We start from the raw sequence: 26,190 nt of genomic DNA, 5'->3' as shown, positions 1-26,190 counted from the left end.
TAATAGCCATGTCCTTACTGCCTCGTCTCTTTAATTATCCGACGGCCTGCGCCGCGCTCATACCAAGTTACCACTGTGTCAGTCAGCTCCCTGTCCCATCACATCTTTTATGAGATCAATTTCTATTGGCTTTATTCTAAAAGACACTGTTTAATTAACAGCTATTTTCATCCTTGAAGAACATACTATTCATGATCAGGATATTACTCTCTACAACTCTTACCTTAGACAATTACAGCTGTGAGGCAGTGCAGATTGCAGGCAGGCAGGAGGCAGTGAGGATGGAGTGAGTTAGTTGGGTGTGTAACCACTAGATGTCCTTTGCAGTAAAGTGACCAAGCCTGACTGACCCTGGCCGCTGCACTGGAGAAAAGCCAAAAAGGCAAGAGTCATACCACTTCATCACACATTAGTCATTCAGAAGAGACGCTGTCATTAATTGTAATAACGACTGAGTGTCAAGTCTCTGATTCACAGCCAGTGCATCACGCAAACATTTCTGTCCACTCAGCGTTCAAGTGTGACTGCATTTTGTTCAACTTTTACCCCTCAGAACTCCACAACAAATACTGGAAACACTCCAACTTAATCTAAATAAAGACTTTATTAACAATTAATGAATCATTACTTATGCCTTGTAGATAAGTTATGAACCCTCTGACCCTTCACTGCCTTTAATTATTAGAGTTACTGCATGTCATAACCAGGCATGCCATACACTGTCATTTTCAGAATTTTAAGAAAGCTACAAAAGCTATTAGCAGTTCCAGTTTGCACTGAAACGATGGACATACTGACAATTATCACTGGATACTAACAAAACGTTCAAATATGATGATCATGAAGTAAGATCTGAAGTATGAAGGAACACCTTTTCTCTGTGATTTCTAAGAGGATTTATGGACATTTATCCACAATGGAGCTCAGGGATTTTATTACTCCCAGAAAGTGTACGGCACTCTGTAATTTAACACTAAGTATCATGTTTGTGTGCTCAGATTTTAGTCAGCTATGATGCAGCAAAGGAGGGCAATCTTTGACTGAATTGGCCTGGTCAGGCACCAACAACTTTTGGGTTGCTAGGTTGTAAAAAAAAAAAAATCAAAAAGGACACTTGCTTATTCAGAGTATCATGGCTTATTACCTCTTATTATGGGACTAGTTTGATATTTTGGGAAATATGCTTATTTGCTTTCTTGATGAGAGCAGGATGAGAAGATTGATACACTCTCACATCTGTCCATTAAATATAAGGCTACACCTAAAAGCCGGTTAGCTTAGTTTAGCTTAGCTTAGCGTTAAGACTGGAAAAAGGTGACATAACTTCCCGAACAGCAGCTCTAAAGACTTATCTATTCAGAGGTTATAATCCTGTTAGTTTATTCTGTGCAAAAAAGTAAAAATAATAATCAAAATTGCTCCCAGACATAAAATAATCTGGCCTGGTAAAAAACACAAAATGTTGGTTTTTCACTTCCATTTCATACGGATTAAACAAACAAGCTATAACATCTAAAATAGTGAGCTTTAAAGTTGCTGATAGCCACATTTTGTTATGTTTGGAAAGAGCCAGGCTGGATAGTTCTCCCTATTTTCAGTCTTTGTGTTAAGCTAAGGTAAGCTAAGATAAGCTAAGCTAACCAGATGCCAGCTGTAGCCTTACATTAAACATACAGATATGAGCGTGGTATTGATGCTTTTATCTAACTCAAGAATGCACATCAAACACTGACTTTATAGCTGTATAGAAAGTGAATTGTAGAGATGACAATTGATAAAAGTCTATGCTCTTAGCTAGGAAATAATCTGTTGCATAGCGCCTGTAATACCTGTAAAGTTTTTAATAATTTGTAACATTTACAAAAAGAGATGTGTAAATAAGTGAACTTCATAGGTGCTGGTAGGCACATTTTGTTACCTTCTGAAGGAGTCAAGCTAACTTTTAGCTTTTATGCTAAGCTAAGCTAAGCTATGATAACCAGATGCCGGCTGTAGCGTTACAGTAGACAGACACACATGAGAGTGGTATTGATGTTCTCATCTAACTCTTGGCAGTATTTCCTCACAAAAAACATTGACTTTGACAAGTTATTTTGTTTTTTTTAAAGCTGTACAGCTAGATTTTCCCTCAGTTTCCAGTCTCCATGCTAAGCTAAGCTAACTGGCTGCTAGTTGTAGCCTTATTTTGAACATACAGGTATGAGAGTGGTAGTGATCTTCGCATCCAGCTTTGAGGAGGGAAGGAAATCAGTGTATTCACCAAAATATTAAACCACCCTTAACATTGATAACTGCACACTAGGGATGAAACAGTATGAAAATTTCATATCACAGTTATCACAGTTATTAGTATTATCAGTATTATCACGGTATTGTTAGACTGTGCTGAAAATGTAAAGACAAAACAAACAAAAAAAGTATACATGAAATTATTTCACCAATTTTTGTATTGAAAACCAAAAACAAAACTAGCAGCACTTTTTCATTGAATACCGCTAAAAATTAAAATAATGACATAACTGATACCTTATGTAAACAAATGAAAACCATATTAATTAACATTAAAGACAGTCTGTCTTTAAAATGCTTGCTTGAGTGTCTGTGTTACTGTCGATGAGGACGAGGGTCCAGCAGCATCACGGGTTTGTCCGCTGCACGCCCACCCTGTAAACAAGGGAACAGCAAAACAAACCCAACGTTGCATGCTGCACCTGCATCTGGGAAACTGTTGCCAAATTTGGTCGATGCTGGACAGTATTTACTGAACATTTTTCAAAGCGCAGTATTCAAACACAATTTTCATGATAATTCAAATTTGAAATGGTAATACTAACTGTCGGGAATATTGCTGGGGTTAATCATAAAACCGGTGACCGTTTCATCCTCACAAGCAAAAGCTGGTCTTGTTAATGGCTTATAACGGATCTATAAAGCTCCCTAAATACTTTATCAACCATTATGAAGCCATCATTTATATATATTTATAAAGACAGATATTTTATTCAAAAGTTCCTCCATTAATCCCTCAGATATTTCCACATAAACAAGAGCCCTACAAATACGCCGAGCTGTGATTCAGTAAAGCAAAGATCATGTCACTGTATAAAACCAGGGTGGGAGGCAACAGTGCAAGTAAAAATGCTACTATCTGCTGTCATCTCCCTCTAGACATACAACCAGTGGAGCATTTAAGTCGCTAGACGCACAGCCAAGACTCAGACAAGTGAATTTATGTGTTAAGTTGGTGTCCCCCTCCCTCTCCCTCACTGTCTCAAAGGCCCAGCACAGATAGCAAGTTCCATTAGGAATTTCAAGTCGAATTAAGGTGCTTGGGGAGGACACATTAACACATGTGCCGCTTCTGTAGTTAAATGTCAGAATGGGAATGAGGCCTGTGACTTTATATTCCATTAGCCACTGCCTCATGTTTCCCTGCTGTGTATCTAAATAAATAATCAAGACAGCCTCCAAAACACGAATCATCTTTTCACAATAATAGAAAATTAATGGCTCTGCTTGGGTAAGTAAATTATACCAGGAACATCCCACAGCCTAAATCACTGCTGAGAGACGATGACAAAGGATGCATTATAGGCCACAGGAAAAAGGAACCCACTCGTCCATAAAATCCTGAAATCTGAATAAAATGTTGGGGCTTTCAAGCTCTTTACAATCACCTTGCATGAAAGTCTAATTCAGTTTGGCTTCTTATTAATTCATAAGCCATTAGTAACATATTTCTCTAACAAAAAGCCCCTGACAAAGGAAAAACACAGTGTGTTTGGGAGAGGTATGTGCAATTAACATTTAAGCATGGACGATTAAAAACAAGTCTCAAAGAAGTGGCTTAGAGTGGGCTCTTGAAAGATGCAAACGGATGAACTATTTTATGGGGCATTAGCCAGATATATTTAAATACAGCTGAAGTGTATTCCTGCCATAAAGTAAGTATAACACCTGTCATACTAAATCATGCACACACTGGGCTACTATTAAGATGAAGAAAGCAAGGCCAGGATAAAGCCTAAACCATGTTAGTGCACTCTGTACACCACTGCTGTATACACGGCAGCACTGTGTAACAGTGAGCCATAAATATAGTGCCAAAGCAATGTCGGCTATTCAAAAAATACTTAAAATGATTGTTTAGTTGATGAAAAAAAAATTATTAATTTTCAATAAATGACTGATTGTTTAAGTCCTTTTTAAAGCCATGCTAGCCAACACATTCTCACTCCGACCTCGTCACATGTCGACATTTGGTCATGGACTTTCCACGTCAAGAAACGACGTGCAAGGGATCCTAGGTGCGTTGGTTGTTGACTTTCTCAGACACTGTGTCAACTTCAACCTGTTACATGCATCGTCTGTTTTCAAAATACACCTCCCTTTTCACAGGAAATGTTCAGTTTGCATACAGTCTCTTTCAAAATAAAAGCACTACATCGGTACAAAACCACAAAATGATGCTTTTTTTCCCCGTCAACAACAAACGCACGTGGTTAGGTTCAGGAAAAAAGAACAGGGTTTGGCTTTACAGTCATACTGGAAGTGAACACCAGCCGCCCACATGAAAGTTCGTGGTTGTTGGACCCATCCACCACCCCTCCTGCCTGACTTAGGGGGCGATCACACAGAAATGAGACGCTAGAGACGTGGACGCTTCAAAGACGCTTGAAATGCTGGAAGCGCTTATTTAATGCGCGCTAGCTACTGGTGTCTGACACTCAAAAAGTTGAAAATATTTTAACTTTTCAGCATCTACGTGCGTCTAAAAAGACGCCGGAAAAACGCCCATCTAAAAAGACGCTTGAACGCCGGTCAGATGCGCCGTATCATAGGAAAACAATGGTTTTACTGGCGTCGCATTTCTGGCGTTTCATCCCGGTGTGATCACTCCCTTACTCAGACTTCTACCACCTTAACTTTTACTGTTGTTCCTCTGCATTTCCCCCTGACACTGACAGGTGACATTAAACAACAATGGCGACCGGCCGCATTTCATGCCGACGTGAAAGAATGGCTTTTTTCATGAGTGTCCAATGCCGGAAGTCACCGACCAAGTGTTGGTTTTCAACAACTTAGTTCGGAGTGAGACTAGGGAGTACAAGTGACAATGCTAACATGGTTATGTTTAGGACGTTTAGTGTTACTCACCATCTCAAGCTTTGTTAAATTAAGCATCATGGTACAGGCCTCCATAGATTGCGTGGTATCAAGATATTCCATTATGAACCAGTAAACCTCATAGTGTCTTTAGATGTTAGGAGGTGACCAGTCATTAGTATTAATCTTCTTGGGACCATGAATGTCTGCACAATATTTCACAGCAATCCATCCAACAGTTGTTGAGATATTTCAGTCTTGACCAAACTGGTGGACCAACCGACCAACGCTGCCGTCCATAAAGCCACACTGTTTTGTTGCTGCATGGCTAAAACTACAAAAAAATTTCTGGATCCAGCTATTGAAATGCAACAATTTGTTGCAAAAAAAAAAAAAAAAATGTAGATTGAATCTCTTCAGTAGTTGGAGTAGTGATAGGCATTTTAGAGTGAATTATCCATTAATCCAAAAAATAATCAATAGGCTCGGGTACCTGCACACACGTCAGAAAGTGCACAAAATCCATGTGTTGACATGTTGTTGTTTTTTATGTTTGAAACGATTTAATGCAGACATAAAATTTTGATGTTTTAAATTGGTGCCTAAATGTGTGAGGAATTTTGAAAAGTCTAAAATAAAAAAAAAGTGTACAGATGGGTCACTGTCTACAATAAATATTTTACACATTAAAAATCTACATAAGAAATATCTTTGTGGTATTGTATTATCAAGATATCTATACTTCTAACAACATATAATTTTAGATGTAATGCAGCAACACATTAACGCAACACACAGAATTAAATACAGAATTTAAAGCATAAATGTATCAGACATAAAAATGTGTGAACACATGGTGTCTAGGGCTGGGCGATACGTCCGGAAAATTCTATCATAATATTTTTAGGCAAATCTCGATACACAATACATATATTGATCATTTTAAATCTCCTCAAAGCGCTTCATTAATGCAAGGACTGGGAGACAACCGCTGAGGTGGAAGCTAATGGGGATCCAAATAAAGAATAAAAGAATAAAAAGAATTCAACATAACAATACTTCTGATCAAATATCCTTTCTGATGCAAAACAGTTGTAAGGATGACTGAACACAATGAGATTTATGATCAATAATCATCAACAATGTGGATATAATGACTGAGTTGGTTGAGGCAAGCGTTAAAACAATTAAAAAGTCTGTCAAGTTGATGCATTTAAATCACTTTACTGTAATGCAGCTTTTAAAATGAGGGAAAAAACACTCTTTATGCCATATCACGATACAATGATATTCAATATACAGTTTCATATCTCGATAACAATATAATGTCTTCATATTAACCAGCCCTAATGGCGTCTGCACACTCTCCAACATACAACTCATCATAATGTTTTAATGTGTTAATGTTATCTGTAAACGCAGATCCCTGAGCACATGCGTTACCTACTGTACACTGGTTTTAGTTTAACTCTTCTATTTTTCCTGCCCTTTCTTATCCATGTAATGTCACCTGAGTTCATATGCTCATTTCCAGTAATGTCCTGCTTCAAATTAACACCATTCCAGACATTCACACCTGAGAGCTGACACGTGTAACCACCTTTTTTTTTTTTTTTTTTTACTGTTGGACTTTCTCTCAACCAAAGAGATACATACCTAATTACAGCATGGCAAATGACCAGTCTAAGAGACAACAGTGAAAGGATCTCAGATGTATAAAACGGACAAATGGTTAAAAAGAAAATACCGCCTTAGGTGAAATACGTGTGGTAAAGGCTGCATAAACCCTCACCAGGAGCTAATTCCATAGTGCAGGAGGTGTTAATGCCATCTCATTTCCCCACATAAACACTTTTCTCTCTCCCTGCACATTAATTATTAGCACAGATGCAACCTACTGTTTACTTTTTAAACAGGATGAGCGAGCTGCAGCGCATGAAAAGGCAAAGAGCTGGTCTGTGAGCCAACACAGGTTACAGTGCAGAGCAGGGAGACCCAGGACGGAGAGCACCGGGAGAGTCATGAATAAGTCACACAGCCCCTGGACCTTCCTCTGAAGGTACCAAGCCTCTGACACGGAGCTTTTTCATCTGATAGCACCGAAATGTCCTGGAGACGTGGGGAATTCAGATACATGCAAGTGGATATACTGTATATGCATGCAGGCTGTCTTGTGTATGTGAGTGAGTACATCACAACCGTGTGGATCACACGGCAGCCATCTTCATTCATCCTCTAGAGACCCCCGCATCATCCACTCAGTTTTTCAAAGCGCCTTTTTTTTTCTTTCTTCCCAGTAAGGCCAGCATGGTGTCAGGGTGCCAGGTGATTCTGCTTCCAGTTCAAATAATGACTGTAATTAAGCAATTAAGACCTGAGAAGCAGGGAGGCCAAGAGCTGGCTTTCCTTACACATCTAAACAGACGGCAAATGAGGATTCACAGGGGAATACAAACATTATGGCTATGGCATATGCTTGCTCCCTTTGCTACTGATAGCAATAGCTGATGTCAAAGGGATAAAGAGAACAAGCACTATAAAAATAAGCACAAACTCTCTTTATTTTTTCACTGAAATTTAGAGCAGTAGTGTGGGTTTATTTGTGAGTTGTAATAACCTCCAAGATCACTCATCATTTAGTGTTGAAAATCCAGCACTCTACATTTTTCACAACCAAAGAGTATTTACAGAATAATCTCTCGGTCATGGACTTTTTTCACACAAGTATCAACCTGAGAGACTGAGGTTTTTTCTTTCTTGGCTGCTTGAATAGCCTTTCAAGGACCGCAGTGAGACACTGGGCAGCAGCGATGAGATATTTGGCATTTTCAGGTAGGAAAAAGTCCAAGCTGGCCTTACATTCAGAAATAACACAAGTTCTTAAACTATTGACTGCACTGAAGCAGTAGACTTCAAAAGGTCCCTCTGACCTGTTTGCTGAGGAGCCTCAAACCAAGATTTTTTTCTTCTTCTTCTTTCCCTCGCCAGTACTATGCGTTTCATTATTAATTTGTTTTTTCTCAAGTTTCTCTCTGACCCAGGACATTAAATAAAACATTGTATGGTTCATGAAAGATTATGAAAGAGCAGAACGTAAGCAGCAGGAGGTGTAAACTCAGCACAATTCATTCTGGTATATAATGTCAATGCCAGCAACCCCCCTCTCACCCTACCTCCATGCCCTGCAGGCATATTGGCGGAACTACCAATGGATGCTAAGCTTTTTCCGACAAAGCTCCGAAGATAAAGTATCTTCCTTTTATCCCTTCTGCAAATCAATTCTGGGCCTTACAGCAAAATCCCATAAAATAACTTCAAACACCACTACTTACTCCAAAAATTTGTATTATGGCTATATCTCTTTGAACCCTTAGCAGTGAAGTTTTGGAGGAAAATGATTTAAGTGTTATCTGCTAAGACATCAGCATGTCAGCACTTCACCTCAGTTTTTCTTCACATGCCAACCTGAACCTTGTATTTCTCTCCTTGTGTTTGGTTTTTGATTGCTTCTAACCATCCAAGCCTGGTGATAAATACAAATGCTGCTTGTAAACTTAATGGCTGTAGTAAGTGCAAACAAGACGGTATGAAGCCCTGCTGGTGCCTCATGCTCACTCAGCTGCTGAAATATTCATCCCCCTTCACTCTTCTTCAACAATATGATGTAAACTGAGGCTGATAAGACGAGTATCTGAACCCAGTGTGCCAGTCAAGGTGTGATTACTGAAGTAGCTACAGCTGCTAGCTGATTAGCTTCAACCAAAAGACACCAGAAGAATCCCTAATGTCTCTATTAATTACTGTACATTTAATTACACTTATTAAATTATTACGGACAACAAAAATAAAGATTAGAATGTACTTCTACAGTTTGTATCTCAAGTATGTCATTCGTATAATTAGCCACTTAACATGTCTTTGTAATTAGCAAGCTGCAAGCTAACTAGCTTGCCTCCCAGTTGAACAGAAGTTTTAGTTACTTATAATTATATGCATATAAGTACATTAATTACAACATTACTGGAAAAAAAAAATCCTAATGTATATTTGTGTCCTGTGTATGAGCCAGTTTATATCTAGTATTAGCATGACGTTTCAGTGAAGAAACATTAAGTTACACCTGTTTTCAACACGTGTCTCCAGCTGACCACTTGTGTTCAGATTTTATTACTGCCTATGTCACTTAGGTAGAAAATCAAAAGGCCCCGCACACAGTTATCTTGTTCACACTCTCACTAGCTGCTCGCTAGCATGCTCGCTAGTCACGTCAGCGACTGTGTCAGTACAGCTGGAGATATCGTAGTCAGCAGATTTCGACACACCTCAGATGGACAGACATGTGACATTTCATCTAACTCCGTGTTAGGCTTGGATGGTATCCAATTTTTGATACCTTCAGACCTTTCTCAAATTTTAAAATGGTAGATGATGGTATGAGTCTACCTCATCCCCCAATCCGACTGGCACGTTTGCTATTGCGGCAACTCTCTTAGCTTTTTCAAACTAATAAATACAAAACAGAAACTCATAAAATGTAAATAAAAGTGATATTCTGACATAAATTTTCCTTATTAAACAAAGAAATACAACTGCACTCCTTTTGAATTCCCTTCTTGGCAATGGAACTGAGACTGGCTTAATTGCCTCGTTCAAAGCCCTATCCATTTAGAGAGGGTGAAATTTTAACTGTGCTATAAATGTTTTACTTTTTATTTCATATTTCTATTTTATATTCTGTAGGCTTTGCTGACAGATAGCTGGCTAGCCATTGTGGCCACATTCTGGCCTCCCCCTGGGGAGTCACGGTAAGTAAGTGGCTCCATTTTGAGCTGCAACACCCCTTTAGCACTGTTAAGAATGTTGGCAGCAGTGTGTAACGCCACTAGCAACTACTGTAATATAAAAAGGGATAAACTCCATATATGGAGGTGGATGGGTCAAACAAACTTTGGACTTTCACCCAGGAGCCCGCTGTTCGGTTCCCGTGTGAACTTTTAGCCAAACCATGGTGTTTTTTTCTAAACTAAACCAGGTGTTTCACCACCATTGTAAGTTTATTTTGAAAAGCCTGTACCCATGTGACAAGCAGAAACTACATTTCCTGTGAAAATGGAAAATTTGGAATGGAAATAAACACAATGATGACACTGCTTTCCACACTAACAGAGCTATCAGTCATGAGCAATGCTAAAGGGGGTTTGTGTCTCAAAATTGAGCCGCTACTCACTGTCGCAACCTGGGGGGAAACAAGGACAGTGGGCCCATTGTTTCTACAGCAACACTGTTGGGTTTGGGCAGTGTTACAAGCAGTAATCACCGAATGAGCGGCGCCGTTAGTTAACGTTAGCTCCCACCAGACCTGGGTGGTGGCGCAATGCAATAAACTGAAGGGTAGAAAAATTAACCAAAAGACTGACTTGCATAACGGGTTAAAAAATACTCTTGGCACTTGACCAACTAATGGTTAACCATTGATATCCCTACCTGTCACCACAACAACCACCACTTCCTGCACTGATAATGAAGTCAGTGGTGTAGAGGAGAGTATGGGCAGGTATGCTGGGTAATACCCACCTCTTTTTTCAATCCCTCAACAGTACCGACCTATCAGCCAAAAAGCCATTGGAATATACGGCAGAGTATACCCACCATCCATCAACCAGCTCCATCAACTACCACTACACCACTGGATGTCGTCCTTCTCAGGGACGCATCAGGATGTGTTCTGCTACAAAAGATATGAGGTCAAATGCATCGCAGACAACTTCGATCGGATCACAAAGTATCTAAATTTTAGTTTTACATTTGTATTTCGCGCTGTCCACTTGTGACCAGGTATAACTAACTCACTAGCTATGGTTTTCAGATACAGATACAGATACAGATACTACCAAAAAAATCTCACACTGTAGGCCTACTTGTATCCCCAGTATAGATAGATAGATAGATAGATAGATAGATAGATAGAGCAGTAGTGCGGAACATGTGAATTAGTTTTATCCATACGTAATCCTATGATGGTTATGTTAATTCCACCAGCTGTCAGCTACAGGCACATGTTTCAATAAAAAAGTCCTGACAGCGAATGGATGATTGCTTTTAACTACTGCATTTGGAAGCCAAATTAGATACTCCAAGAGGTCACTACTCAGTACAAAAAAACAGAAAGATTTCAACACCCACATGCTATATTTTAATGCCAAATCCACATGGTGTAGCCCTAAGCTAAATAAAACTGCTCCATTGCTGTTATAAGACACGGTGGTGTTGTTACATTTAGAGCAGGCAATAGTACAAATTTAATCTTTCTGCACAAAACTGCATTTGATAGGCACTTCCTCCTGCTGTACTAACAACAGCGACTCGCGCATAGGCACATCCAACCTTTATCTCCTCAGTTGGCCTTTCTGTGGGATGCGTACAGAGCTTCGAGATCAGAGGAGGCTGGAAAAGATGGCCTGACAAGCTTGTGCACGGTCACACGGTCTCTCTGGGCTCCGCTGACCTCTGTCAGCAACACAGCTCCAAAATTTCACCTTAAGGAAATGGAGGAGACATCGGATGCCCGCCAAATCAATAGCTTTACTTTTCTGAGAGGATAAACACAAACAATTTCACGAGTCACATTCATGGAGAAATTATCATGTTGGTGGGCCCCAAATTTTCCTCATGAGGAGAACATTAATACATTTTACAGAAGCGCCAAAAAGTTTAAATGTTGGACTGTGTCATACTCACATGCAGGTTCTTACTGCACACTTAGATTTCAAGCATTTCAATTCTTACGTGCAGTCAGTTCAGACTGTGCTGTCATAAAATCGCTCATTCATTTTAGACATGCTTGATTAAATGCATGTTGACGTGACAGCATTCATGTTTTGTCTGATAAATTAGACAAAAACGTGCAGGCAAAATTAATGAAACAGTGTAGCAACAGGACAGGAGAGAAACTAAATATAGAAGTTATCCATCCAAAGGTGCTCGATTCTCAGCACTCTACATGTTTGCTTGCAGCAGGTGAACCAGAGCATCCTAGTGGGCGGGCCTGAGGTGACCCTTGACATGGCTCAGTCACTTACTAAGTGGCCTATTAAACCCATGAAGCCTTCCTTGTGTCAAAACATGACCCAAATCTTTACAAAACTGAAAATCCTGACTGCAAACAAGCCAACATCAACAGCACAAGAACATCTGTGCAGGCAAATGAAGGATCTAAAACCATTACATTTTTACTTCACAGCAGTATGCCCATTGGCAGCTCTCTTGTTTCTCATTTAAGGTTCGTTATATAGGGTTTTGGTTGCCTAAAAATATCAGAGAATAAAATAAAATTGGGGATTAGTATCCAGTGCAGTGCTTGAAAGATGACTTTTTTCATGCTGAGTGCTGCTGTGCTATCTGTGTTATCTACAGCACCTTGTAATTTTTCCTTTTAAAAAAATAGAAATATCATGTATAAAATTTGGTTTATCAAACTTAAATTTAGGTTTATTGAACTTTTAAAGTGTAATCATTTCAGGAGTTATGCATGACTGAAATTTTTTATAACTTCCTTTTTCTGTACCACGAGGAAAAACTGAAATTGAGGACAGAGAATTAAAATCTGTATTAAAAGATAAAAAGCGTAAAACTTCAATTAGTAGCCCGGGCTATTATTTACTTAAATCACTGAATTCAACAGGCCTGTATTTGGAACAGGCCTTTAATTCCTTTTACACAAACATGTTGCTCAGCAAAGACGGGAAATACAATCGCATTGTTTATCTGAACCAGTATGAATATTACTTGTATGAAAATGAGGCTTCGAGTAACATATCACATATAAATCGTTAATTTGATCTAGCTCCGGCAAACAGGGCATCAGGGAGAGAGAGTTACGACTACACCTATGACGACACCACTAATTTTTATGAAAAACCCTTTTGATCGGTGGACCCTTATGGACTAAGAGGAATAACTTACCAGGTAATCATGGAATGGACACATATTCTGACTTGACGACAGCTTCAGACATAGGGAGTCACCGTTGTTTTTTCATCCTGTTAGTAAATCTGACTAAATTACAGTTGTCTCTGGTGCTCATGGTTTCAGCAAATGAAATGAACAATTAAATTATAGAGAATCAAACCAAGCTAACAACATGTAGCATCTCCATATTGACAAAAGTTTAAACATTTATATTTGTACGTGCGACCTAAGCAGCTAACTAATTTTAGCTCAAGTGGGTAGCAACAACCTGGTTTTATACATCCAAAGAACTTTTGTAAAAATTAACTGCTTGGCAACCAGACCAGGCCTCTAATTGAGACAGGTCTTTATTTGTTAAAATGTGTGGCCACACTGGGCTAGTAACAGGGACTGGGCCTTTAAAGGGGATAGATATATGATTCATACTTCCCAGCCAGTAGGTGTCGCACTCACACTCGCCCGCACTCGCTCCACTCTTCAATTTTACAGGTTGCCAAATCAAAATATTGACATATTTTGGGCCCGTAAAAAATTCTAAAACAATTATTTCTCTACTGTAATTATTTTTTTCAGGAAAATATAGACTTTAATTCTACACCTTTCTAGACGTTCTGTGGATGTATTATTTTTGAAAAAATATTCGTTTTGATGAAACAGCTATACATATGACCTTTAATTGGGACCAGGCTTTTAATTGAAGTTTTATGGTGGTACAAGGCCATAGCATGACAATCGACAACGACTTTTCTTAGTAAGAAGCAGAAAACAGCAAAATGAAAAATATTATTGAAATGTTGGAGAGAAGAAAGAGCAAGAAAGAATAACTGATACTGCAGAAAGTGATACTGAAACCACTTCAAATATTCAGAACCAATATCTATCAATAAACCGATGTTTTTGACAACACTACCCTGCAATGGGAAACATTGAAAAACACTGATCTGTGTAAACAATAACTACAGCTGTCAAATCGTGAGGTCAAAAGTGCAATATATCTCTCTGAAATACTGTGGCGTAGAGGTATACAGTAGCATAACACAGGATAACTCAAAAGAGTACCTTGAGTACTTGAGTAAATGCAGTTTGTGACTTTCCACCACTTCCCCTCTGATGTATCTCGGGGCGCCTTTGGGGAGTCCCAGCCCCCAGTTTGGGAAGCACTGATTTACAGTACAGAGCAAGTAGCACAAAATAAGTGCACTTGCTGTATAATAATGAACAATCCAACCCAAACTCAACACTCCGTGCTCTAAATATGAGGATAGTCCTCACTACTGTGTTGAGTAAGAGTTACAAAAGAGGATATGTTACTCTATTTAGATAAGTGTTATTTGCCATCAACAGTGTTGTAAGCTGCACAAGTATTCATGAGAATGCATTTGAATAATTCAGAGCACTCTTGCCAACTGCTAAGGGAGGCCAAGTGACAGTCTGTGCATTATCCTTTGATCAAGGGTTCTATAAGAGCGCAGCATCGGCCACACCGGAGAAAGAGCATATTTAGGCCAACGTGGATGCACAAATCCAAGATGACAGAGCAACAGAGCGGTTGCAGCATCCAAATCTTTTTAACAGCTGAACAATATGAACAAGATGGGTTTGGCATTGTGTTAAGCAGAAAAGATCCATCAAATAAAACATCCCATCTGGTGGCACAAGATTTAGCGACCGGAGAGCACAACCCCATATTCCCAATGGTTATTGTCTTTTTGGGGATGAAGTAAATTCTCCTTTTTTGTGTGTGAGCGTGCGCAAAGCCAGAGTGCCACAGGTTCAGCTCAGGGGGATTTGTACACATACGATCCATTTAGTTAACAGAGGATTTCAAGTCAATTGATTAATAGCACAGCTGCATTTATAGTACAGTGGAAGCACAACGTTTACAGTGTGAAGATAAAATATATACTCTAACAGAGAAGCTTTAAAGGAGCATGCAGCGAGCGTGAAGTGTTAAGACAAACAGAACAAAGGAAAATGGAGCACTAAGAAGTGCCGCTCAAATTCCAGACCCAACACCTTTGGACAGCAAATCCCTGGACGCAGCCCGCTACAAACTAAATCATTTCAATAAACTCTGTCACGGAATCAAGCACTGCACCACCCAGGCATAAGCTACAACACAAGAAAAGTCACCCGCTGCTCTGAAAAGCTTTGTCACTAAAATGAAATGTGATGTTGAGCCATTTTCCATGCATTTGCCTCTCAATTATGGATTGTGATTGTAATTAGTTCGGATGGCGCCCAAACACTGAACTTCTGTTCAGTCCCATTACAGTTTGGGAAGGATGAAAAATACATTAGGTGTGTATATATACACTTTTTAAAGCTACTCCCGCTTATGGTTATAACACTTATGCCATGAAATCCCACAGAGCCTCTTAAAGAGTTTTTTCCCCGTCGCAGTTTTCCAGAATGATCCGTGGCTGATTCGGAAACAATTAGAGATTTGAGTAAATATTCAGTGATGGCAGCTGGAGGACATTTATGATGCTGACAACCCTGGGAGGGCTGGTGCACTAAATCCAGTTTGGGGATTTGTTATATGCAGATCCTGAATTCAGCGACAGATACGCTGTTATGCAGGAGATCCTTAATAGAGAATGATCTTTAGCTGACTGGTTCAGGGCCAGCACTTCACTGTCTGCTTCTCAACAACAAGGCTCCAGGGTAGAAGAATCTCTGTGTGTGTTACACGCCTGTAAGTGCTGTTTGTTGTCAAAAAAAATCTACTACTCAATGTCCTGGATTAAAAATGCAGCATCTCCAGTTTCTTTTCTATTTCTCCCCCGTTTCATCTGCAGTAAATGAGCTCGGTCAGGTTAAATAAGAGATGCAGATTGACTGTAACAGGAATCTGGGGGTAAATAGACATGTGCTCAGCTCAGTGCAGTTTAAGGTGGTCTTTGCCAGACATTCCTGCTGTCATTTTGACTTGTGCTACCAGGAAAGCTGTTTCAGGGCATATGTAATGTGTCTTTTTTTTTCAGTGAATATGACGCCACAGATTGCTCCTATGGAGTTGGGTTTTGGGATCTTTATAGCTCCAAAATGGTCTCCAGTGTTTTTTACCCTGCACAAAAACTAGCCGGAGAAACAGTGCCAGGTGGTGCCAGTGCTAGCTTGGTTGCCTCTGTCGGCCTTGTGACCCCACTGTTGCATTTCCAGATCAGTACCTGCCAGCTAACCAGATAGCTCCTGCTAGCTCAAGCCGACAAAAATAAAACCCAGTATTTAAGCTTTGCATGAAGTGCTGTGGCTTTCTCAAAACAATATATGTATATATTTTTTTATAACTCACCAGCTGACATTTAATTAAGGCCCAAAGCTTTGCAAATTTAAGGGCGGGGCTGCATGAGTGACAGGCTGTCTGTGAGGTGTTATCACAGTCTGAGAGTCAGACCCACCTCTTACTCCTCCACAGCGTCATCCCCTAGTGGCATTGTTAGGCCTGGGTGTCCGAGGCTTCAGCCCTGCATGTTTTATGACTAGCTACAGATCTAAATAGGCTGTATATATTATTAGAGGAACCTTATTATGTGATTAGAGGAAGTATACAGTAGCATAAAATGGAGTCACAAAGAACTCTACTACTACTGTCTTTAACATCACAATTCATAATAAATCTGAAAAATAAAATTTAAAAAACATTTTAATGGTAAATACGATGCATTAAAAGCATCAAAATAGAGCTTGTACATAAAAAAATTTCCAGGGGAGGACCCCCCTGACCCCCTTTCAGAGGTCTGGGCTAAGCCCCCAAAATCCTCAGATCATCCAAATGCCCTTTCCAACCTCTCATCCAAATACAGTCACTTCGGCTCCAAAAAAACAACATGGCGATGGCAAAAATGCCAAGAAATGTTCAGCTGCAGACACATTCTGTTGGTAGCTTACACAACATGCCACTGCAAACTGCGCCAACCACGCGTACAAGACAAACCCACCAACCTGACTGTTATCTGAATCCTGCTACAACGCCAAATTTAGCAATAATTCACTTTATGATTCATAATTCATGGAGATGATGATTCACCTTCTAACTAACAAGATGTATCCCTTCCCATTACCCTAAAGCGGGATACCTCTGTGTCCCAAATTGACACTGTAACCTACGCCATAGCCTGGCGTGCACCTCCTCAGAAATGTTGCTACAAGTCGTGGTGAAGCAGACTTCCTGTTTATTTTTGTAAACTGAAATCCTTTCCCTCAGTGGAAACAAAGCTTTTATGTCACAGATAAGAAACAATAAATTGTGAAGACAGTAAAGCCTCCACAAAAAAAGAATTTTAAGTCTTGTGTGTGATTTATCCTGGCTTTAGTCCACTAGCCACTAGGCTAATTTATACAATGTAAAATGCCATAGGTTTGTGCTAATAACGTTAGCGTGTTATATTTTGTTTTGAAAACGTGTTTAGTATAAGACAGTTGATTTGTCAGTGAACCTTGTGAGCTGTAATGGAGCCGAATTTTGTAATGTTACCTTTGTTAATTGTTGCTGTTGTCCCTGGCTTCATATGAGTAGAGAAAAACTCTTGCTAGCTGCTAGGCTAATTTATACAATGTAAAATGCTATAGGTTTGTGCTAATAACATTAGCATGTTGTATTTGTGGGGAAAATGTGTCCAGATAAAGACAAGCACTTTGTCTGTGAATGGTTCCACTTCCAGGCCAAGAAGCGTAAGGGGCTGACTACTCGATCTTTGGTTAATAGTGATGATAGCAATAATGATTGTATGTAATTGTGATTCTGATCACTGTAGCATTAATCATGATGACGATGGCATGAGTCAGCATGTCAACACTGATAAAAAGGCTGTAACTATGACAGCAGAGCTTGAGCCACAGTGTAAGTTGTCCACCGGTTGCCGTTCCCTCGCTGCTGCCATCCACTAGAAAGAGCAGCAGTAAACTGTGTTATCTCATCTGGGCCTTCTGTGCCATGTATGCAGCGAGCAGAGACTTGGTGGGGAGGCTCTGTAAACACAGCGTTACAGGGAGCACACATGTCTACCTTCTGAAACATCAGTCTCACACTGAGGCTGTCAAAGAAACGAGGCGCAGACTCACAGCACAGCGCACACAACGGGAACGGACCTGTGGCATCACTTTCAAATGCAATCAGAGCTCAGCAAACCAAACAGTAAAATGAAACGGCTGAGTGTATTTTAGCAGAGCGTGTCACATCTGATACAAATTGTTTAAAAGGATAGATAAAAATATGACCTGCGTTTAAGGCGGGTGAGCAGGAACAACTCATTGTCTTAAATCTCAAAACACACTGAAGCAAACAGCAGCTGATCTGAAGGAGGATGTTGAGGAAATGTAATAACGATGATATTTGAATGAAGATAGTCCCTTTTGCTCACATGAGAGAAATATGCAAAGTGCTCTCCCTCACACTGCTGAGAAGAAGTATAATCGTTCATAAACTTGAGATTTTACCAAAACTAGCAGGTTTCCTGTCGTTGTTTCAACACCGCCCACTCAGAAGCCAAAAAAAGCAGACAGCAAGAGAGTGAAAACGGAGCCATTTATGGGATGTCTTATACACTGAGCAGATATTCTGCCATCACTCTGGATGTTTTGAGCTTTTAGATGCTATAAAAGCACTGGATAATGATTGTCGGAGACTCTACCACTTGCTGTTGTTCTCACAGAGACGCGGGGCTCTTAGTGTCACCCGTCACTCTCTGCCTTTAATTGAAACCATTTCCTCCGCTATGTCTCGACGCCTCATCACAGTCTCCAATGAGCTTCGCAGAGGTGCTCTAAGGCAGCCCGATGCTAAAAGGATCAGACCTCTGGGGTGATCCGCAGCCAGAGAAGACAGCGTTTATGCAACGCCTTTAAAGCGCCTGTTTTCCTGGCTGTGTGACTGGCTTTGGTCCAGACTTCCTGTGACTGGGACAGTCAGGGAGCCAATGCGGTGCAGCCGCTGTGATGTCCTCATTTAAAAAGTTCTCGCTCTGAGTTGTGTGCTGTACAATCCCTCGCCACTTAGGGAGAAAACAGCCGCTTGAGAGCACTTTGATATGTAGAAATATGAAGGCATCATATTTATCCTCTCTCCCCTTCATGGAGAATGCTTGGATGAAAGCAGCAGTGGGAGCGGGCTGAAGGCTGAGGATTAACAATGACATAACATGAAGAGGGGTCTGTCAGCACAGTGACACCTCGTTTCGCCTGCCATTGTCTGATTACCCCAACAGCAGCCCACCAATGACAGGGATGATCACAGGAAGGCGGGAAGAACACAACTGTCAGGCTTAGGCTGCAAAGCCAATTCCCACCATTTCTGCTTCTTCAAACCAGAATTTAGACAAGAAGAAACAAGGGAGCAGTGGAGAGTGAGCGAGATAGGGTGGAGGAGGAGGAGAAAGAGAAAGAGTGAGGGAAAAGGACACACGGACAGCTTACAGGGGATACAAACCAAAAGATTATGGTAATCTTCCCTTCTTTGTCCCCTGCGAAATGTTTTCGTACTACGCCTTTTATCTGTGTAAGAAGGGATGTGAACCTCTTCAGTTAGTGACAGTGGGCACTTTCTGTGTGGTTTCTGGGTAATTAGCACCAGTAGCAGGCCCTTTCTTTTTCTCTGCTCAAGCTTATGGTCTTCTTAGGGACGGCAACAGGGGATTTTCCCCCTCCAACCCTCTGTCCGCTCTTAAGGAGCGATTCCCAGCCCGGGCCGAGCCACAACAACCATCTGTTAGCGCTAGAAGGATCAAAACCTTCAGAGACTCTCAGCAACACTGACAATCAAATGGACAGCTTAAGTTCAGACAGGTGACTGAATTAATTATTCTATTCAGTGTTGCAGCAGAGATGTTTTCAATAGAGCGGTCAATGGACTGCTCATATGCTGTGCTCGGCTTTTTGTTACTGTGTGCAAAACAATTAAAGTATGATTCGCTTGTACTGCAAGAAATCATTAAAATCTTTATCTAAATTGGTATAAACTTTCTGTAACGCAAGCTAAATGAATCAATTAGAAGCACAAAAACGTTCTAATATGTTTTTTTGAAGTCTCAAGCTCTGACTTTTCAATTTCCCTTGGTGGTCATTTTGCAGAGAGGAGGGGAGGGGGACTAATCTTTTTTCCCATGCAGAGTGACAGAAGCCAAAGGATAAATTGGCTGCTGGCACCACAAACACGCCTTTTCAATTTAGGATAGTACCAATATGAGATCTAAAAGAACACCCAAAGCTTACGCTCATCATATCAACTGGGGCTTTTCAGCAAGGGGTCAAAGGTGGCCCTCAGATAAAGTGCTATACAAGAGATCAGTGGGGCCGGGCCTTCTACACCTAATAAAAGCACTCACTGTGTTAATAGTGATCAATTTCTTGATCAGAAGTGTTGGCACTTCTCTGTGAATTTGTCTTCTTTTTCTTCACTCTTTGATGTTTTTTTTTCTCATTTTTTCCCCTTCAACAACACCTCTTCTCTCCACTCCAATGGATGAAACCCTCTTTTTGTTGTGGTTCAAGCCGCATCTTATTGTCTCTGTCACGGGTGCTTTGTCTTACCAAGGCCCGCTGCACTCACAGAAAAGCAGGGGGGCTTCATCAAAGCCCAGGCGAGATGGACTCAACAACAGTGGATTAAGGTCTTCTGCATGATAAAGTCCCTACCTAGGGGTGGAATTAACTTAATATGTGAAAGAATGTTATTGAGAGGGAATAAAGTGCCAAAAAGCTCTGTCATTCTCTTCGTAATGTCCTAATCCAACGCCTGACACAGAGACCTTGGGCTGGAGTTTGTTAATCACAGAGATGCCCATCTGTATTCCCTGTCCTTTAAGCTATTTAAACTTCGCCTAAACTCAATTATTGTCCCTGGGAGACCAAAATGGCATATTAAGTTACGTGAAAGGGTATTCGACCAGGGGGAAAAAGGAATCCCAGCCTTAAAGCGAGGAGATGTCAACGCAGCCAATTTAAGTACAGCTAAACAGATTAGAGGCAGAATCTATAGACCTGAAAAACAACGTGACAATGAGTTAAAGAGAGGTGGAATCTCACTTTCAAAGCATCCTCTAAACTGTTAAGCAACCTAATCATGGAGGATCTGACAGACTGTGCCCCGGCATATATTTCTCTATTTACAGCTCACACTTGGCTAAGATCACTGAAGACCTGAGATATCCAACAGATATACTGACTGTGGACACCATTTATTCTCACACTAGTTTGACTCATCTGCAGCTCTTGCTCAAGTTACATTTTCTTCAATTAAGTCCAGCAAATATATTTATTGTTTATTTTAAAACATCTTTAGATTAAAACACATAAAAATGAAACACTAGCTTCTCGGAACTGGTGACACATTTATTTATCATGCTACTAATGAGAGAGAACTGGTTTAATTATCAGTATTAAAAATATTAATAAAAAAAATGTAGAATGTAGCTTTTGGGGGCACTGGCCAGTATTTGGGGGGGTCCAATGAAGCCAGCAGCTATCTGAATAACTGATAACCAGGACAAAACTTTCTCTTCCGCGCACCGGCCACTGTTTGCAGTCCTATTAACAATCAGAGACATGAGATTGGAGTCAGAGCTGCAGCTATAGCTAATATCTATTGACAGATATCTGCACATGAATGCAGATAAATTAAAATAAAGCTAGTAAAAAGCCAGTGGGTTCCAGTTGTATTCTGCCAATGCATCAACCAAACTCTAACTACAACTCCAACTCCAAATGCAACCTAGAATGTTTCCAACACTTAAGTCTTGTCCTATTGCTGAATCTGCATTCATATTAAGGTTGTTGTGATATACCAATATTGACGATAACCATGATATTTAACAATGAAATACTGATATCATGTTAATGCAACACATATGATAATGTTGTGTAAATAATCCAGCGCCTCTTCTATCATTTTTTTCTGTTCTCACTTTCATTTGCCAAAAAAAGAGACAAAACGCACAGTTAACAAAATTTTAAATGAATTTAATCGATAGCATAATTTTTTTTCTCATTTTTTACAGTTGTGATGAAATATTTTGGCCATGATAATCAAGTATTGAAGAACTGATATTGTGCCAGCCCTAATTCGTGTGTAGATATTTGTTTAGGCTAAAAATGGGTCAGTAGGTGGATGCACTATTGCATTTTCTTCTTTTTGGATACATAAATCATATTAATCAGTTATTCCCCTGCAGGGACACTTCACTGACCACTGGGAAAAAAATAAGTAGCTGACAAACCATTTAGATAACATGCTGAGCAACACCAAAAGTTCTTTATTGTTGATACATTACCATGTGATACTTTCTGTAACTGGTTGAGGTGGAGCTAATTATAAGTGCTTTAAATACTGCTTGGTATTTTCATATAAAACAATGCATCATATGTTATAAACTCATCATATGTTTTATATATAAAATCTGAACTTGTAGCTGTGGCTGTTAAATAAATTAAATGGGGTGAAAAATGCAATATCTAAAACGAAATTAAAAACCCCAACAAAAGTACCTCAAACCTGAACTTAAAGGAAAACTTCACCCACAAAATGACCATTTGTTAATCAGTTACTCACTGAGTGTTGTGTTGAATTCATGAGGAGAACTTTTCTTACATGCCTCTATGGTGAACTAAGAATCCAAAAAGGCAAACAGTCTTCATGAATGGAAGCCACAGGGGTCCACGTTTACCAATACCAAAACTAGATCGAATGATCCATTTACAAACTGCCAATAAGTCTCACTGATCCAGTCATATGGTCAGTACTTTCCGAACCCGTATAATCTTACTTACACCATACATTAGAAGTTAGGACAGGTCAACAAACTCAGGATTTCACCTGGAAGCCCGCTGTTCGGTTCCTATGTGAATTTTAAGCCAAACCATTATGTTTTTTCCTGAACCGAACTACAGACTTTTGTTGCCTGGACCTGAGGAAATCAACTGAAAAACAAAGTATTTTGTACACTTTCTGTGTATCTTGAAAAGACACAATGCACGAATCAAGTGTAAACTGACATGGTGTACGTAAATGTCCAAAACAGACGCAGGAGGTTACCGAGCAGTATTACAGAACAGTATTTGACGAGTAGGGATGAGAACGTGTTGGATGTTCTGATCCCGTATGACTTCTGTTCACGAAGAACGTTCGCCTTTTTGGATTCTCTTATTCACGTTGGAGGCATGTGAGAAAAACGAAAGGTTTCTTTATGAATTCAATGTAACACAGTGAGTAACTGATATACAAATGATCTTTTGGTGGGTGAAGTATTGCTTTGAGTGCATGAGTTGAGCAAATGTACCGTGTAACTTTCTATCCCTGAAGATAACAGTGAGGCAGTAAACATTTCCCACTCCATAACTATCTCTTATGGATCTTATTGTTTTAATGTAATGGTGTCAGTTCACACTCAGTACAGGTGTGTGAAAAGGGCGTATTGGCACAGCTCGATTCCCAACACTCCAAAGTGCAAAACAAACACGAACAAACTGGATGCAATTTCACATTCAGCGAAGCATACGAACAACAAATCCATGTGACAACAGTTCTGTTCCATATGTAGCCTAAATGTCCCTTCATTTCAGGCGCATGGTCAAGTGAAAGCCCAGTGGTCGAGGCAAATGGATTCACTTTGTGGCACACGATCATGCCACATTTGCTTAGAAGCAGCGGGAGCGTTGCGCCTTTAAAGTCAACCAAATACTTAAATGGGGGCATTTGTGCGGCAAGCTCAAGTAGTGCTGGCCTTTGTCAAACCATCCGTCCAAAATGGCCAAACGCACTCAGGTCTAAAAGAAGCCGTCGCTGTCTCCAACAAGCATGGTTTGCATATTCTGTCATGCAGGAAGTAAATGACACAGGACTGAACAGAACTCTGGAGAGGCGCTGCATCTCCCCATGTGCCCTGAATAGTGCGATACCGCTCAACAAACTGTAAACAGGCAGATTAACAAGGTTTGTCACACCATGATTCACACGTTTGCTGTGAAGAGAAGAAATGTGACTCTCCCATGCAGTGCTGATGTGAATTTATCGGGGCCTACGTAAAGACAGGGATGATAAATTTAGCTGACCACAAATACTTGGTGAGTTTATGAAAGAGTTCTGAAATAACCATGGTGTCAAAATATGTCTTTGCATCCTACATCACTTTTTTTTCCGTTCTACGCTAGTGACAAACAACACCCACTTTCTCACCTTCACTCAGGATCATATACCTCTGATTATGGTGTTAAAATTAGCAAAAATACATTTCCTGTGGTTTTGTTCCAGAGAAATATTCCCTGCAAACAGGTCGGAGCGAGCCGTCACGCCAGTGTGCACATCTAGTGGAGAGGATGCTTCCACTGACATGCTGTATGGAGACATTAACCTGGCCAACCATCGTGCCAATGGTGAAAGCTCCTGAATAAAAAGGAGGACACGATTGTCACAGCGTGTTTGCTCTCTTTGCTTCTCTTGTCTGAGCCATAAGGCCCTCACGGAGCGGAGAGGAAAACCCACAAAGAGGGGCTCTCTGATGAAACAAGGGGGACGCTGAACACTCTTTAACATCAGCACAGAGACAGAGTGCTAATTTTGAAACATCATTTAAAATCTCCTGTTATTTTTTGCTGACTTCTTTTCATGCTCCACAGATGTTAGAAACCTGAACCTTTCCAGCTAACAGCAAAACTATTAAACTAATGGTTAATACTACACATCTATAGCCAATTTCAGAGGGAAATAAACAATAAAGGAGTACTAACACAGATGTGTGAAAGTTGGCTGCTCTCCCCTCTGGATAAACCTTTGAGCAAAAACACCACAGGCTATAAGAGATATGTGTGTCTGCTTAAGAGCAGAGCAAGTTTAATTACTGTGAATAAAACGGTTATGCCATGTGGCCTAAAGGGAACGTTACAGCTCCTGCTTCAAGTCTAAATGTTTCTTTATCAGTACAGCTTATAATGCTTTAAAACATCACATTTAATGAAAATATTAATATGTAATGTAACACAAGGCTTTGTTTGAACCTCGGGCTGAAAAAAACTGCAGTACCTCAAACGTCCACTTGAGGCTGGCTCCATGCACAACCTCACAGCCACAATAAACATGTTTACAGCCTGGTACAAATAACAGTTTGGGTTCTATAGCTAATTTCCCTTTCATGACAACTTTATGAGTGGTGATTTTTTTTTTTGGCTGTTCTTATTCCAAAGTCATCAAATACCACCCCTTTATCAGTGATTTCAGCGTCAGACACAGACGCCAAAAGCCATCTTTCACTCTGTATGATACTGTGCCGGGCAACGTCAGCCGGATGGAACCTTTCGTGGTTAGGGCCGCCCACTAATTGGCCAAATGTTAGTCGATCAGAAAGGTTGGCACAAGAGTAGCACCCACCACCCGACCTGTTTTCCAGGTGGTTAACGACGCGGCATTTGTTCGCCCCCTAATTTCCAGGGCTGGTACCTGCAGTTATTCCACAGGCTAGTTAATAACATGTCGGGCAGGAAATCCAAAGTATGGGATCATTTTGAGAAGGTGAAGGACGAACCCAAGGTGATATGTAAACTCATCTTCATTGGTCGACTACAGACATGACGTATCATCTGAAACATGGAAGTAGCTACATGCCCATTAGCCCACAGCGTCATTAACAGGCGGCTCGCTCAGTGTGTGACGTGCACTTGTAGATAAAATATAGGCGTATATTAATGAACCTAACCACATGCTTTTGTCGACGTCCTGGTGTTGTTTACAGCGTCCTGGAACGTCAACAGCAGACACAGAAGGATATGTAACGCATAATAAAGCAGAAATATGTGACGACTTGGGATAAGAACGTGTCTTCTCAGTCAGATTCACCCCTCGCTCCTCTACAGCACCAGTCTCTCACCCAAATGCAGTCACTTCTGGCTCCAAAAAAACCCCAAAAAGGCAGCAGCCGAAATGCCGAATATGAGGCTTTAAAATGGGAGTCCACAAACCAAGGGTTGACATCATGGTTGCTACATCCATTATTTTATACAGTCTATGGTTTGTCACTGCGGCCAGAACGTTGCATTTTGTCTAACACATTAGCTCCAGCTGTTTTTGTACTGTATGTGTCTTTTAGATGGTAACAAAATCTGAAAATTGGGCTACAATTTGTCTCCGTG

The 26,190-nt window shown here is 40.4% G+C and overlaps 1 long non-coding RNA gene across 1 annotated transcript in view; it reads right to left on the bottom strand.

Annotated features, from left to right (window-relative positions):
- Positions 1 to 229: 229 nt before the first annotated feature.
- Positions 230 to 26,190, bottom strand: part of LOC117253493 (uncharacterized) — a 139,430-nt gene continuing 113,469 nt past the window's right edge. Inside the window, exon 3 of the long non-coding RNA XR_004501398.2 lies at positions 230 to 363. This is a non-coding gene — a long non-coding RNA (uncharacterized LOC117253493). The remainder of the gene's footprint in view (positions 364 to 26,190) is intronic.

This window comes from Epinephelus lanceolatus, chromosome 6, assembly GCF_041903045.1.
Source record: "Epinephelus lanceolatus isolate andai-2023 chromosome 6, ASM4190304v1, whole genome shotgun sequence".
NCBI classification, from domain to species: Eukaryota; Metazoa; Chordata; class Actinopteri; order Perciformes; family Serranidae; genus Epinephelus; species Epinephelus lanceolatus.
The sequence above is the reverse complement of the archived record's forward strand: the minus strand, read 5'-3'. Positions and strand labels throughout refer to the sequence as shown.